The sequence below is a fragment of the Crocodylus siamensis genome, chromosome 13, assembly GCF_052110815.1.
Source record: "Crocodylus siamensis isolate JL-2025a chromosome 13, ASM5211081v1, whole genome shotgun sequence".
NCBI classification, from domain to species: Eukaryota; Metazoa; Chordata; order Crocodylia; family Crocodylidae; genus Crocodylus; species Crocodylus siamensis.
This window is the reverse complement of record NC_143407.1, coordinates 24,794,203-24,811,281: the sequence shown is the minus strand read 5'-3', so window position 1 is coordinate 24,811,281 and position 17,079 is coordinate 24,794,203. Positions and strand designations below refer to the sequence as shown.

General features: G+C 49.9%; 1 long non-coding RNA gene across 2 annotated transcripts; it reads right to left on the bottom strand.

Moving 5' to 3' along the window:
* Positions 1 to 4,217: 4,217 nt before the first annotated feature.
* Positions 4,218 to 15,697, bottom strand: LOC149854110 (uncharacterized). 2 transcript variants are annotated; one of them, XR_016438873.1, is made up of 3 exons: positions 15,458 to 15,697; positions 11,251 to 11,388; positions 4,218 to 4,562 (listed from the first exon to the last, which is right to left on the bottom strand). It is a non-coding gene; the product is annotated as an uncharacterized LOC149854110 (long non-coding RNA). The 2 variants fall into 2 exon arrangements; XR_016438874.1 differs by lacking the exon at positions 15,458 to 15,697 and adding an exon at positions 12,562 to 12,759.
* Between the last annotated feature and the right edge of the window lie 1,382 nt (positions 15,698 to 17,079).

The window sequence follows — 17,079 nt, the reverse complement described above, 5'->3', positions numbered from 1 at the left end:
CAGAGCAAATCCTATTTTAAGGGTAACGGAGGGGAAATGGGCTTCAAGACTGTTTCTGGGAATGTGCTCAAAAGTTCCTCTTCCAAACAACAATTGCGCTGTTTTGTTCTCTTGTAACGGTAGTGTCCATTCACAGCAGAAACACTTTCTTTGAGCTGAGAGGAAATATCTCTCATAAGCTTGGTTTTCAGCTTTCACCGCTATACGTTTTTGTCATCAGGCAGTTCGACCCGTCCACTGGGCTCAACTCTCACTTGTTAAAGAGACATTAAAAAGCTGAATGAATTAGCATAATACTTTCATGGGCAAGTGATTATTTCTTTACTGGGAAACAATGCATCTCTTGACAGCAGCAGCAGCTTCGGCAACCTCAATCTGGCACAGACTGTAGCTGTAGCATGAGCACTGCGTGCAAGGGGCCACCCTGACAAAAAAACCCCAAACCTCTCTTCTGTTAAAATCGATACAATACAGCCAAAGAGACAAGCGACTTTGCCATGTGTTCTTCATGCTTGCAGGGAATTAAATGTATAGCACAGAACGCGCCGAAGTGTTGATATAAGCCAGATCCAGGAACTCGCGCACACTTTTTCCAGCATCGCCAGCCAGCCCAGCTACTACTGACGATCCAGCAGGCACATGCATCACCACTCAGCGGCTCCACTTGCAGGCAGCATGGGCTAGTGGATACAGTGGTAGATGGAGACTTGGGAGACCTAGTGTCTGCTTGGTCAAGGTCACCCAACAGACCACTATTTGAATAGCAGGCTCCATGCTGAATACATGTAATTGAAGGCAATGAAAGTTGTGGACGCTCTGCTCTTCTCAAGTCACGTCAGGCTTCCTAGTACCTAGCAGTGATCATCAGTGCTGTGCAAACACTAACCATGCATCCCCACAAGCCCTTTAGCACACCCTGTTTCTATTTCATACCTCCAGAACCTGAGCCACACCGCTCAGAAGCACAGGAGTTCCTGCATCTTGGTACTACTCTCGTTCAACAGGTACAGACAATCTCCACTATGCTGCAGGTAGCGAGCACTTGACGTGAACAACAAGCTCACTTACTACTGCAGAGTAAATCGCTTTTTTTACACATGCGCTGGAAGGCACTGGGGGGGGGTGCTTTAGTTAGCAAGTCACGCTAATCAAAAGCACCTATGTATCAGTGTCCCCTGCACTGAAATATAGTGGGGGGGCACTTTGAACTAAAGCTCATTCAGTGAGCTTTAGTTCAAAGCACCCCGCTGCTTTTCAGTGCGGGGACACTGATGCATGTGACACTAGAGTCTGCTCAGACACACTAGACTTCCAGCGCGTCGGAGCCGGCCCCCTTCACGTGTATAGGAGCCCCACGGTAGAGAACATCCCTTGCTTGGGAGAGGGCTGGCCTTCAGCTCGGATGCATAAATAAACAGGTGGTTAATATTGAATGAAGCAGGCTCCATTCCTCCTGGGACATAAATAAACCCAGATCCATCCATCATTTCACTTCTGGTAGGTTTAAAAACAGCTTCATTTTTTGGAGGAAAACCAAAGCATCTTGCCTTTCCTGACATGGGAAACAGCCTGCCACATGTGGGAATGAATCACATACAGCCCAGCAGCTTTAGGTGCTGTGTCCTGCCAGTGCAGGACCCCAGAGTGCAAGCGGGCCCTTTTGAACAGGCCGGCAGGTACAGGGCCCTGGCCTCAGCCTTGGCACAGGGCGAGCCACAGGGACCAGAATTAGTCAGGACACAGAAGGAATAACACTGAGCATTTATTTTTCCTCTACGGATCTCAAAGCGCTTTAAAGATGGAATATAGCTATGTGGTAACTCTCTGCAGCAGGTGAATGGTTAAAATGCAGAGAAATTGAAGCAGAGAGGGGAAGCGATTACAAAGAAGGGAGTTAGGAAGTTAGTTAAGCTTTCCAATATCTGCAAATAGGGAAAACTACATGGAAGCAGATGCACTCAAGGCTCCAGGACTCCCCCCACCCCCTGACCAGCTAGGCATTTATACTACACCCATGCCATGGTATTTTAACACCTGATAAATATTAGATCTTGCTGGCTTTTTTCTTAACATCGCTCTCATGGCTCACTTATTCTTGTCCTTCTCCCATGAAGCTTGTAAAAGTCATCAGTACTTTGCGACACCAGGGGCATAGTACAAAGCCACAAGTGTACTGGAATTCCAGGATGAATTGCTTTTTGGCTGACGTGTGGCAACGACCTTCAGCTCCTAATAGCCTCACGGGAGTTCACGTTGGTTGGGCCATGCATTCAGGATCCTCCGTACATGCAGACCAGCCTTCTGGGGCTGAAAGGGCAGAGCTGGAGAAAGCAGCTACGGAGCCCAAAGGCCTTGCTGATGCTGGGCTTACCAGTGCAACTTCACAGGAAGGCAAACAGCCTCACTGCCTTGTGCCGCTGGGAGAGCAGGAACTGCACAAGGAATCGGTGGCCCATCGCACACAGCAGGAGAACAGCTGTCTCACGGTCTGGGCGGTAGGTAGCGGCACAGTGGGTCGCTCAGGGAAGTGGAGCAGCAAGCCCCTTCTGTGCAATCGGAGGGGGATCATTCCCCGGAGAGAACAAACCGTGTTTCCACCATGATCCTTTAGGATTTCCGCCAGGCGAGCAGCATTCGTTCCCTTAAGGCTTCTGATCTGTAGAGTCAGCACATGCCTGGCAGTCCCCCGCTCTGCCCACCCCTCCCAGTCTTCCAGTGACCCCAGGGATACCAGGTACGTGGCAACCATTTTCTACCACTTGGCAGGGTTTGTACATGAGACTGCACAGAAGCAATTCCCAAGTATCCGATCCTGGGAAATACTGGCCGGTTTCAGTGGGAGCAGAGGCCCTATTCCAGCAGAATACACTGATGCGTGCTGAGCTCCGAGCGCAGGAGCAGTCCCAGTGAAATCAATTGGACCCCACACATCCTTTAAGGTCAACACCTGCTTGTGTAGCTGTGCTGTACTCGGGCCTGAGGATGCTCAGCACTCCACAGGATCAGGCCACGATGTGAACTTCTTCCACTCCCTTTGTTTCTATGCGGTAGAGCACAGGTGCACAGGGATGTCATTAGGGACAGCGCTGGGATTTTATACTGCCAATGGTTTATTTCCTCAGGAAAGCTCTGCTCCACTGCAGCAGGTTTTCAATGGTGTTCCTGCCTCTTCCTTTATTTTCCAGCTGCACTGAGGCATAAGGAAGTCAAATCCTTAGTCAAGGTTACACTGGCTGATAGATGTCTTGGCCCAGCACACTCCTGACTGTTGGAAACAAATCTCTTCAATCGTCTACAGCAACACAATTAAAAAAAAACCCAGTTCCAAAAGGACCCATTTATAATCCTGTCAGATGAGGTGCGCCTATTCAATATCTCTCTCATGCACAATATACTCCGCGTATACCTTATTTGTGAAGCCATTTTTGTAGAGAACATAATTCTGAGATGAAGTTCGCTCTAGCAAGAATTACCAATACGCACAGCATCAGGCAGTGAAACACCTGGGCCCGTTCATGCTGCTCCACAAGAAGAGTTTGCTGGTTCCTCTATAGGTCAAACCCTCATATCAGAGGGAGGACTAATTGTGATAATCATACAAACCAAGGCTGGATGGCTGCTGTGACCGCTATACCCCAGAGATGAAGGTAAAGCCATCTATTTTCAGTACTTCCATCTCAAAATAGGCTCCACTTCTGGAGCAATGCAGCACAGGTTGACAAAGCATTATACTGCATTGGCATAGTCCGTACAAGATGAAATTGTGAAAGGGAAAGAGAAGCCACCAGCCCAGCCCTAGTCGAATGGGAGCAAATGAGCATCTCTCATCCTTCAGAGCTGACATTGCCCAATGGCAGCACACAGTTAGAGGGGTTGTTACTGACAGCTCAATGACCCGACAGACATTAACATCTCTGAAAAAACAGTCAAGGTCTCTCAGGTCACTGTGCATTTATGGAGCTCTCAATTCGCACCCCCGTGCCTGCTTTGGGCAGCAATTTCCTGATTAAGAAACCTCCCAAAATGCAGCATTAAATCCCAGTTCACATTAATAATGACCATCTCATTGGGTGAATAATACAGATGTTTAACAATTGTATTTTACTTACTTCAGCACCAAAATCAGATAAATCCATATTATCCAATAGGACCCAGGAGGACTTTGTTAAAACCCAAAGCCTGTTCCAAATTAAGGGAATCCAAATAGCATCTGAACGTAGACAACTTTTATTCTAAAGTACTCAATTGATACAAATACATGTCGTACACAAACACTTGTATGCAACACACACTCACATACAAAAGCCACGTGCACACACATATAAACATGCACTATGCAAAGGGAGAGCATCACTGCTTGTTGTAGCAGACTGAGAGTCAATATTTCAGCCATGTCCTTTGCTCAGCAATTAAACTGTTCAGCGACCTCAGACAATTAACCCCGCAGCTTCACGCTTTGGTCTCCCCATCTGTAAAATGGCACTAATAATGCTGTCTTCGTGTGTCCTTAAAATTAACTCATGAAAATCCATAAATTGTTTTCAGCCATTGGACGAAACCTGCTACAGAAGGATAAATTATAATGATTAATGCCAATGTAGGTTCTAATGCTTGGAAACAGTGAATTGTAAGAGCAATATTGACACTGAGCAGACAGATATGCTCCTTGATGCTATTTATGTGCATTACACACCCAAACTATGGTCAAAGGCCATTCAGCTTGCAAAGTCGAGCACCTGCAAGACAGAAGATGCAAGAGTAAAGGTTGTCCATGCTACCTTAATTCAGACCCATGGGTCATGTCCACAAGAGTAAGCACACGCCTGCTGCAGCACCTCAAAGCAATTTGAAATGCTGCGAGAGGCACGCTAAGACTCCCATGCCGGAAAAAAGTGGTGCAGGACATGCTCCTGGAGCATGCCCAGAGGCAACCAGAGACTGGGATGTCCAAGGAGACATACTGACATGCTCTGGCACCTGTGGGTGGAGAGGCTGTGTGGGGATGGGGGGACTACGTGGGAGGTATAGGTTCCCCACCTGCCTCCCCACATGGCGCATAGCCCTCCCACCCTGCAGCAGCAGCGGCCATCGGGGAGCTCCTGCTTGCTCCTGGCAGAGACCCCCAGTGGCTGCACATGGTGCAGGGCACAGGCCCAGACCCGCTGATACTCACCCTCGGGCAAGACTAGGCTGCTCTTGCTGTCACCCATGGTTCTCAGCACCACACACAGAAGCCATGTGCCCTCGAACACATGAAGGCAGGAACCAGCCCAACCCAAGGGCACGTGGCTTCTACGTGTGGTGCCAGGACCCTGGGTGACAACAAGAGCAGCCTGCTCCTGTCTGAGGGTGTGCACCACTGAGCCAGGCCCGCAGCCTGCACCATGTGCAGCCAGCGGGGGCCTCTGCCAGGAGCGGGCATGAGCTCCCCAATGGCCACCGCTGCTCCTGTTGCAGGGGTGGGGCTGTACACTGTGCAGAGGGCTGGGTGGGGGACCCATTCCTCCTGAGCAGTCCCCCCCCAGCACCACAGTCCCTCCACACCCACAAACCCCCTACAATCCATCCACAAACACCACACCACCAAACTACCCCCACAAACCCCCCACCCACATACCCAGCTACAAACCCCATACCACTGCAAACCCCTGCACAAGCCCCGCCCCCACAAACCACACCCCACAAATTCTACACCCACCCACAAACCCTCCCCACAAACCCCACACCCACCTCCCCACTCCCAAATCCTACATCCTCTCCACAAATCTCACACTCTGTGTGCCCAGCAGCCAGATGGGACGGGACCTGCTGACAGCTGCAAGGGCAACTGCCACACTGCAGCCCTGCCCTGTGCCCACACCACTGCTGGGTCATGGGGCCCCAGTCTGGTGGGGCTCCTGCTCCCAGGAACCACTTAGGAGAGGTGACGGGCTAGGGCAAGGGGTGGGGGTGGCAACAGGTGTGTGTGTGAGGGAAACAGAGATGCGGGAGAGCTCTGGGTAGGAGCGGTTGCCAGAGCCAGGCTTGGAGTGGCCCCTGCCCTCCTAGAGCAGCCCGTGCAGGGGCAGGCCAGTTTGGAAGGGAAGGGGCTTGCCCAGCCCAGTCCCTGAGCTCCAGTTGAGGGCTTCCCAGGAACAGCACGGGGATCGCTGAGGCCTGGGCACAGGCACAGGGAGCAGAGCAGCAAGGGCTGGCACTGCTCAGAGCCACAAAGCAGTGGGTGGGACATCTGCAGCTGGACTCATGTCCATCAGCCAGGAAGGAGATAGTGGGGGCAGGCAGGGGCTGCGGGTCAGGAGTGCGGGGCACTGGCAGGGCTGCTGGTTGGGAGTGAGGGGCAAGGGCAGGGGCAGGGCACTGGCATCCCAGTGCTGCTCAGTGCCCCACATCCTGGTGCACAAAGGAGACAGGGGCAGTTCTGATTTTTCTACAACAAAAAAACACAAAAGCAAATGCCAGAGTATATAGTTATTTAGAATTCATTTTATTACTATGATAGAGGCACTGGTAGGCTTCCAAATTGCTTTAAAATTGTAAATATTATAAAACATTGCCCAGCTGATCTCTTTCTATATCGTGGTGTTTTGTTTTAATTGTTGGAGAACATGGATTTTGGGTATTTTAATGAGAGAATTTGGAGGTTTTTTATCAGAGAATTTACAGTTTTTAAACACAGAACACCAGGATCTCTATGAAGCAAGTGGCAGCACATGGGCAGAGGAGCCTGCCCAGGGCCAGCACCAGGGACCCAGCTGGAGGGCAGATGAGGTAGCTGACCTCCTGGACATTTAGGGTCAGGAGGACATGCATCAACAGTTTGAAGCGGGCAACCACAAGGAACACATCTTCTGGGCAACAGCTGCCCAGATGGCAGAGCGGCGACACCAGAGGACATGACAGCAGTGCCACCCAAAGGCCAACTGTGCAGCCACAGCCCACTGGCAGTGCCTGTACCACAGCCCAGGTGGCCATGTGGTCCCTGTCTGGGTCTGGCAGGCACGCAGCCATTGGGCTGATGCTGGCACAGGTGGCCGCAAGTCACAGCCACGCAGCAGCCCCCACTGCCAGACTGCTGCAGTGGGTAGAGGGTGCAGGGGCCACTCTAGGTTAGGGCTGCTTCAGCAGTCCAGCTGGCACACGGGGCTAGTGTCCCCACATGCAGGTGTTAAAACGCATTAACACTGTGTGTGAACTGACTTGGGACTAAAGTTATTCCCAAGTCAGTCCAGACACACACAGTGTTACTGCACAGTAGGGCATCTACACATGTGTTACTGCACAGTAACTGATCGGGCATAAATCTGATACCTGCAAGGTATCAAATCTGTGCTCAAGCCAGCTTAAGTTCCCATATTTACTGCACAGTACAGGCATGCACATGCAGATACATGCCCGTACTGCACAGTAATTTTGGTTACTGCACAGTAAATGCACACGTGTAGATGCGCCCACTGAGAACCCAAGAGAGATCATTTCCCTGCCCCCTATCACCTGTTGCCACAGCAGTTTGCATTTACAGTGTCCTGCTCAGCCCTGAGGTCCATGCCCAGAACCAGCTCAGTGAAAATGGAAATAGTCAGAGAACTTAGCTGCCAGACTCCAATGAGACCCTCATGAGCATGTGCAAAGTAAAATGTTGCACAGACAGAGCAAAATGTGAGTCGTTGGTCATAGGACCAGTGAAAAGGCCGAACTCTGACACTGGTGATGCCCTTCAATGAAGTTTCAAGAGCTTGCCCCATGGCACGGAAGCAGGGGTACTGCTCAACAAACATTTGGGTGCTTTCAGCCTTTTTTAATGTGGGTGAAGCACTGTATTTTTTCCATTCTCATCCTTTAAAACTTTTTTTAAAAGGTCAGCCTGAAGCAGAGACCCAGCGTGGAAGACTGTAGCCCAAATAGGAAGGGCTCAGAGTCCGACAAAAAGATATAAAAAAACAAAAGCAAACATCAGGCAACACCGACTATCAAAAGCTTTGTTCCTGCACTGCCTACCCCTCTGCTGCTGGTAATTCAGTGCCACAGCACCTCAGAAATAGCCGATGGCATGAAATCCCAAAGGCCTGACTGCCTTTTTCCTCTCCCCTCCAGCTCTCTTTACACTGAGAGGTGGGAGGCATCAGCAACCAAAGCAATAAAGAGCTGTGGGCTGCACCAGCTGGCAGTGGTTTCCTCCCTTCATGGCTCCAGAAGAACAGCTCATATTTTATTCATGAAAAGCAGGGCCTCTGGAGGTCCAGGCACAAAACAGGAAGTAAATATTTCTTAGGGGCACCAGGTCATCATTTGGCTAGCATCCAAAGTGACAAGAGTGTGGGAGAGAGGCAGAGGCGTGAAGCCGCCCGCCTACAGGACCCTGCAGCGGGAAGGAAAAGGATAACAGGGCATGCAGAGCTGGGCTTGGCTTTATTTCCCAGAGCAGGGCACTGCCCTTCTTGCTGTGGGTGCAAGGGCTCTCGCAGAAGTGGCGGCTTAGCAAGCAAAGGGGGTAAGGTCTCCTGCACTGCAGCTGCTTCCCACCAGCTCTGCCATGTGCTGCTGCGACATGAGGAAACACCATGTATCTGGGTCCAAGAAGGCAGTTTTCCTTAAGCGTTCCCGAAGATAACTGTTCTTCTGGCGTGGTTTAGTACCCGCCAAGGTGTTGGGGCTTAATGCCCATTTTATGGAAATGGGAGGCTCCACCCTCGCTTGTTCCTGCAGCCACATGGCTAAAGGCAGGCGAAACTTGGGGGCGTCTGAACCCCAAGCCTCCAGGCTTGGGTCTGCATGTAGGATGCTTGCCAAAAGACGCTGGAAATATCTGAAGCCCCTCATGGGGGTGGAGGACGTTTGCCAGTTGTAGGGTCATTTATGGTTCTGGACTGACACGGATTTGGACTTGATTTGGCTTGGAACACAACATTTCTTTAAAAAAAAGAAAGTTGTTGCGAGTGCTGCATGAATCCTGCAGGGCTGGCACAGGACTGTGCCCTCCACGGGCTGGCTCACAGAAGCTGCTGCTAGCTCCTGCCAGCTTGCACAGATGCTTGATTTGAAGCATCTCAGACTCTCCTCCTAAAAAATACATGAACCATCCAGGGATGGCAACTACCTCAGTGGGAACAGACCTGAGACCCTGGCAGTGTCCAAGCGACAGACATCCCACACTGCTCTGAGCTGGCCACCTAAAGAGCCAGGAGCAGGGTGGCACTGCAGGGAGCCTGGCTCACCTGGGGTGGGCTAGCTGGCAGTGTCCCTCAGCAGTGCTAGGCAGCCCATCCACAGGGCTAGGCAACACAGTTACATGGCTGCCACTTGAGAAGGCGACCCACAAGGAGTTGTAGAGCATGTCTGAGGGCACTGCTGCTGGGCATCGTGAGTTTGCTCGTCTAGACATGGCCTAAGAATCAGAAATCCCCCTTCCTTCCCTTGATGTCTTTCCCACGCTCCTTACTCACATGACTGTCTCCCTCAACCCTGCAGTGCTCTTCCTCCAGGGGCAGAGACAGGTGGGCAGGAGATGCCCTCACAGCTTCCCACTACAGCTGCTGAGGAAAATAATACAAGATACATGCCCCGCAGGTCTCCAGCCACTTTGACCAAGGAATCCCCACTAGAAATGCCCCCTCTTCCTTCACTTGTTCATAAGAAAGCATCCAGTACTGCCTCAGCTGCCCAGCAAAAAGGATTTCATGGTGTTGCTTGCCTCTAGTCAGGTCCCTGCCCTTGACAGCAGGATTGACTCAGGCACCTATCCCCGATGAGCTTTTTTTGCCATGAAGCCTGTGACCCTTCCTGCTACCCAGAAGAGAAGGAGCAGCTATGCAACTAGGGCCGTAAGAGGAAGAGTGGACAGCGGGAGCTTCTCCCAGGGACAGTGGCAAAGGTGACACAACATGCCACATTAACATCCCTTGTTCATCCATTTTACTGCCCGTCTTGTGAACAGCATGGAGAGGCCCCCAAAACATCTGTCCTACAAGCCCGAACAAGCAAGAAAAAAGCCACAGCTGGCCAGTGAGGATGAAAAGAGGCAGGGAAAAATTATGGAGCGGCAGAAAGCTGCAACCTGGGATATTGCCCCCTAATTTAATGATGCCAGCACTTGTATGCAAAGCTTCCCTGGGTGGCGGGGAGGGGTGTGGATTTGTAATACCATGTGGTGGGATTAGATAGGAAAATACATTAACATTTAATTGCCCTTACAGGTGGGGGAAAGAAAGGAGATCACATTTTCAGCATGAAAATGTCCAAGCGCCACCTCAGCTGATTGTCACGGGAAGAAGCTAGAAAAAATATACTAAAGGAAGTCAATGGGAGTTTTGCCACAGACTACAGCAAGCCAGGATTTTGCTCGTGTATCTTGTCAGTTAGTCACTTTGAAAATCCTCCCCAACACACCCTCCAAATGCACAAAGCTGCCCAGGGGACTTGAATAGTTGAACACCATTAGAAATTCATAGGAATCAGCAGGCAATTATGGGCAAAGACAACTCCAAGATGGCATTCAGTACCTCAGCCTGCGAACCTAATCGGCTTCACTGTTCTTCTCTTACAGTCAGTCTTTCCCTTGCCAAAAAAAAAAAAATCTCTCAAATCTCTGCAGGGGACTGAAACAGAAGAGTGCCTCAAACATTGACAGAAATATTTATAATAAGGACGTGGTTTGTCAGAAGCCTTTTTAAAAATGACCATTGTTGGGTTTTCCCCGCCTCCAATTCAAACTCACTGAGTCCCCTTCAGATGTAGAGAGGGTTTTACCCATGAAGATATGCAAAATATAGATCTTATTTCAATGCACTGTTTAAGGTTGAGTGCTCCTTAAAATGTCAGCAAAAAAAAAAAAAGAAAGGAAAAAAGGACGCATCCCCTAGTAGCATGTGCAGCTATTCTATGTAAAGGTGATGGCATTTGTTTAAGCTCTGTTTGATAGTGATGATAATGATCTTACTTTTACCCAGATGAGGCCCAAAGCATTTGCCAAATTATGGCCCAGATCCTGCAAATATTTAATCATAATGTTTGGAAGCTTGAAGCCTATCACAGAAGGACGCTGCCCCTATATAATAAAATACGGTAATAGTAGCCTATCTTGCATAGTGGTCAGAGGAGCTGGGTAGTAAGCCTTGGGCTTAAATTCACGCATATGCAGGCAGCCACATGGGTTATGAACCGTTAAGGTTTCCTTTTCATCTCATAATTCCTACCCCTTCTCCCTGCAGTTCTGCCTACTGCCACCTGCACAATGTTGCTGGAGTCAGTCCTTACCTTCACTTCCTGCTGAAATCCTTTGTCGTGCTTTGCACTGCTTGGCTTAGCTGCTGCTCTTCTCCTTATGGCAGGTCTGAATCCTTTCCTGCAAAGTTCAGGTAGTCTGGAGTGCTGCAGCCAGATCACTCCTGGGATCTAGATAAATAGCGAATTAGCATTTCATAGATGTCATAGATATTAGGGCTGGAAGGGACCTTGGAATTATTCCCTACTTGTAAACACTGGTAATAGGCACCAAGCAAGCAGTTCTGATATGGGCCCCTTTATTTCGTGCCCCCACAGAACTATGAGAAACAGTTTGGGCACGTGCCTAAGCAGCCGCATAAAAATTAACTGGATTGCGTTAGCTCATGTGTCTGGTTCAAGCTAGCAGTAGGAGTAAAGGATTAGCAAGCTGCTGATGCCAGAAAATAATCATGAGATGGTATATGTGACAGGGGCCCTTCACTAGGCCAGCCACAACACTGGTTTGCCCACCTATCTAGGGCAGGCTGCCCTGTCTCGCCTGCCATGTCTTGCTTTTTAAATAACAGATATAAAAATATGGGAGGCTGCCCGTTAAGTGCTTCGATGCCTAGGGCATTATACATTACTCTGACCTTCCCTATACCGTGCCCCATGCCTCACAGATGACATCCAAAATCAAACAGCCCACTATTGCTCCCCTAGCTCCCTTGCTGAACCGCACTTGGACTCTGGCCCAAACTCTGCCTCAGGCATGTGTAGACTTACATTGGCCACTATGCCCCCTCCCTGCCCCTCCCGCTCATGCCCTCTCACCAGGGCCTCCCATTCATGCTCTCGATCCTTTGGGGCCAGCCTCTGCACAACCCTTCGGGCTGCCCCTGCAGCCCTACTCTGTGTGCCCATGTGCAGCCCTTCAGGCCCGCCTACATATACCCTACTCTGGACCTACATTTACAGTCCTTCAGGCTACTCCTGCAAACCTACTCTGCACGGCCTCAACACTTCACCCCCTCACTGGGGCCATTCTTGTGCCCTGTCGCTGGGGTCACACTACTGCTCCCTCACTGGGGCCACCAGGGTCTTACACCCCATGGAACTCAGGTGTCTCACTAGATGTGCCAAGCCCCTTTCCTGTCCCCACTATTGGGTTACCCACCACATTGTGGGGGCTGAGGAGGCTAGAAGGCATCCCATACTCGCCTTTCACTAGGGAGGCAACTGGTGTGGCATTTCCTGGGGACCACCCCACCACAAGCAGCCCCACTACACCATCCTACCCTAGCAGGATGTAGCGTTAGGTCATATCCAGGACCAGGAATCCCCATAGTCTCTGCCCTGTACCTCCAAGGATGTTATGGGAACAGCAGCTCCAACCAGGTGATGCTCCCCCTCTGACTGCTCTCAGCAAACTACTGGCCCTGCTGCTCAGGGTCTGCTCCTATCCCCAACAGCTGTGCCTCCTTCCCAATCAGGTGGCCTCCTGAAGGCCATGTGACCCCTGATTGGGAGTGCAACCACCTGCAGGCTGCTCTGCTGCTTGTCTAAGCCCTTAAAGTGGCAAGCACCAAAGATGCCCTGCTACAGTATAAATGCTACAACAGAACCAAGCCAGAACCCAGGAGAGATAGCAAACCTGAACTACTTGGGGGGTAGGATCTGGAAGTACTCTGACGTACCTTACAGCTTTCTAAATCTTAAATGAACTCAGTCTCTTCAGCAATCTGGCATTCCCCAAACTGTCGACTTTACCTTGTATTTCTGGAGCAGCCTCCATCTTAGAGAATTTCAAAGCACTTTTCAAACATTACTTGAGTTTCAAACTACCCTTAGTGCCATTTTGATGTAAAAGACAAAGAGCAGAGGTTCAGCAACGTGCCTAAGGTCGCACAGAAAGTCTGTGGCAGAACTGGGAATAGACTGATGTTTGAATCCCACTTCTAACCTCCAGCACAAGGGCAGGGTTAGGTAAGGAATGAATCCCCTACTTGATCATTGCTATCTGCCCAGTAGCCCAGGTGGACCTCACCAGGACCCTCACAGGGCACTACAGGTGAGACAAAGGGATAAGATCCTCCCTCTGGCTGAGCCAGCAAGAGCCAGGCCGGGCTGGTCTCAGCTGCAAGCTGCCCTTAGCTGTGCTTACATCCAGCAGCAAAACTCACACACGCAAATGCTTCCTTAGGCAAGGAAGGGAGGTATCATCCTTCCTGAAAGCCCACAACATGCAAACACAAAGGTAGCTGCAGCAGTCACTAACAGCACCATGACAGCCTTCTCCTTACAATAAAAAGGACTAGCCCTTGCCAGCCATTAGCAGCAGGTATAAGTGGCCAGAGGGCCCCATACTGTCAGCTGCAATAGTGAAGCCATTTAGAAGCACAGATGATCGTTTCCTTCCTCATTGTCTTTCACTCCATCACCAGTGGTAACATCTCCCCCCCTGCATTTTGGCCTCCAGGAAAATCTGCGATACAAGGAAGTCTCTTTTTAGGGAGACAAAAGAGGAGTCTCTGTCTGCAATCTGTTTGTGTTCATGGCTGTCACTGCCGACTTTCTAAATGACCCACAAGACAGGAGTACAGGTTCCCTCTAGTGCCTGATATTGTGACCGCATCTGGTTTTCCATCAGTGTTTTGTACAAATGTCTCATTCTTCACTGCTTTAAGCAGAAAGACAGAGGACGTCCCTGAGGCTCACTATTAGTCATCTGTGCAGAGGGTATGTGCTCCAGGGCAGAGCTGAACTTGGGAGTCTCAGCTTCTGAACCCGATTCTCAGTGGCTCCCCAGGCCCAGGACAAGTTAGTTCTGTGCTTCAGTTTCCTCCTGTGTGAAACTGGGTTAACACTTCCCTGCCCCACAAGTGCAGCAATGTGCATGCATTGTTCATATGGTTTGCCCAAAAGACACACCATATGCTATTTAAATACTAACAATGATATTGGAGCTCCCTACACGCGCGGAGATGTCCTGATGCAAAATCAATGTTAAATGGCTGCTATCTATTTAACCACTGGAGCATGCTGGCTAATTGCATGTGCTCCATGTTTCTTCCAGCAGCATGAATTTGCTAACTTTGAGTGAAGGCATCAAGCCCATGTTTGGATACTACCTGCAACTGTGCATATAATGCAGACAAATCATGTGGACCACTCAAGCATGTCCAGCGCAAAGAGTATGCTCCGAGTCAAGTAACAGCAATGGACTGGACAACCCCAGCCTGTTCTGATGAGGATCCACTAGTCTGCATCCATTGGTCACCTTTACTTAAGAGGAAAGATGAGCCAGTTTTGGGCACAGACTCGGGTCCCTGGCACTGCTCTGCTACACTCTGCCTCACCTCAGACAAATTACTTAGGACCCAATTATTAAAAGGTCCTGGGATGTCTAACTCCTAGTGAAATTAGTGGGACTCACAGATCTAGCCTTTTGTCACTGTGTGTCTGATTCCTGCCTGTGGCATGGGGATAACAGCATTTCCCTGAAGTATTCTGGTACTATGGTAATAAAGGTCACATCGGTACATCAGGTAAACTTCCCCTTCTGGCTTAGAGGATCCACCACCCCTGGTCTGGGGAGGGAGAGGCCAGGTGCAGGAACCACACATACAATAATGCAGTTTTTGACACTAAAGCTCTTTTCTCATCTCTATCCTAACCTTCCCATCAGTGTTTCTTCAGCTCGTGCCTCCTGGACCTGTTTCCCCTTTGCAACCTGTGCAATTAGACACAAAATAAAATGCAGCCTTTGTGCTCCTATCTCCGCCGAGCTTCCCAGAGCAAAGGAGAGAGAGCAGGGAAGAGCCTCAGAGGAAATTGCAGGCACTGCACTTCACTGGCAGCGAGACAGTCTGTGCTGCATGACCTAGTTGAGCCTGAACACCAGCCAGTGGCACTAAAAAGAGACAAACTAAAGGAGAGGGAAGCACAGGTGGTTTGCAGAAGACATTTTGCTAAGGGTCACATTACAAGGGAAAGAGCCCAGCACTGGAGTCAGTCTCAGCCTTTGGCCTGAGCAGTACAGGACGGGGAGCCACTGTGTGTTATTCCTAGCTTTGCTGAGTAGCTAAACTGAATTCAAGTATTTCCCACAGCTTTAAGTATCATCTGTATCTTCTCTTGGTCAGCAGTGGGTAGAGTAAATCTTCCTTGAGATCTCGTGATCGGGGAAAGGATCTTCCAAAAGAACCTATGGAGTACTTCTCATGTGAGCTATTTAAGGGTAACATGGACAAAGTACCATTTAGTGGAGTGGTGAATCTCTTCTTGCACTGGTGCTCTGGCCAGGGCTAATCTCCTGATTCTTTAATCTGGTATGGGATTCTTTAACTTCATCCTTTCACTTGGCAGGGTGTTGAAGGCCGCAGATCCTCTGTGTGGGCTCACCTCCTCTGCTGGAATAAAGCACATGGATTTAGAAGCAGGAGTACAGTACAACAAGAGCCCATCTGGCTTTGTGGGACTCAGAAGCACAGTTCAGCTCAGGCTGGCAAGGCTGTACGTGGGTTGGGTAGTTCACAACAATAAAGGGAAGTATAGAGCATTAGGCCATTTTGAGAAACTGGCTACTTCACTCAGATATTGAAATGAAAGCAGGACCCTGAAAAAACCCTAAAAGGAAGGGTCCATTCAGCATTACCAGCTCTGTGAGTTATCCAGTCCCACAGGTTTCCCTCCCTGTGCTGTTTGCTAAGGGCTGGAAACTCCCAAAGGAAAGCTTCAGTGAGTGAGCACATATTATAAAAAGCGCACAGTTTAGTTGCCCTCTTCTTCTACCTGTAATTTTCCTGTCTTTTTGCCCTGTTGGTGCAGTACTGGAACAGACAGGCCCACCTCCTTTCTTCCTTTCTCACCCTGTACTTCCTCAATGTTTGCAATTTCCTGGCAGCAGTCACAATTTTCTGTCCTGCCAGGGGAGGCAGATTAGTGATTATTTGTGGGGTCCAAGAGCAGCCCGAAGTGTTTACAGTGGAGTTTGCTGCAATATGTTCTCACCCTACAGCAGCTCCATTTCCTGCCCATATAGTCAGGGCCTAAGGCTTTCTGTTCCTCCAGCCTGTCGGGGACCAAGTGGTACTAGTATTCATCAGGGCTGGTCCTTCCCCTTGTAAGATGCTACATGGTTTGGTTACATTTTCACAGGTGTTGAAGTCAGGCCTTTGGGGGCTGGCTTTTAGGAGCAAGAACAGCTCCAAAGGAGAGATGTGTGAATGCGCAACTGAATCCTGCACCGTGACACTTTTTTCTCCAGCAGGGATCCTCACATAGCGCATGGTTATTTTACAGCTTACTCTGAAGTGCCTGGATAAAGCTCTCCAGCCTTGTGCTCTCCCTCAGATTTTATTTTTCCAATTCTATTTTTAATTACACCATTTTGGATTTAAGTATGCAGTATCTGGATTAGGTGCCAATGGCTGCCCTTTAGCTTTTCCTCAGCACATGTTTGCTGGACCTGCTGCTCTCATCTTGGTTGACATATTAAGCCATTTTTTTTTCATTTTAGCTCCAGATATGCTGGACCTGAGCCCTGAATTTGGTCTGTGATATTAACTGAGAGGCCAGGTTAGCAACAGCTGAAATTGTGGCGTGCACATGCTGGTTTCAATGGGTTAGCTCAAGGGATTCCCGTGCCCCAGGACAGGGGTGCTTAACCACTGGTCCACAGGTCAGATCTGGCTCCCAGGGCTGTGTCATCCAACCTGCAGGGCTCCCTGCTGTCTCATCCCACCACGGGGCCATGGGAAGCCCTGTGGGCCATGGCCCTGAATGCCAGAACAGGTGCGCAGGGCCGTGCATTGACTAATCTGGGTGTATTGGGCTGGGCAGAGGCCCTGGAGCCTGATCCTGATGCCACTTTTTACA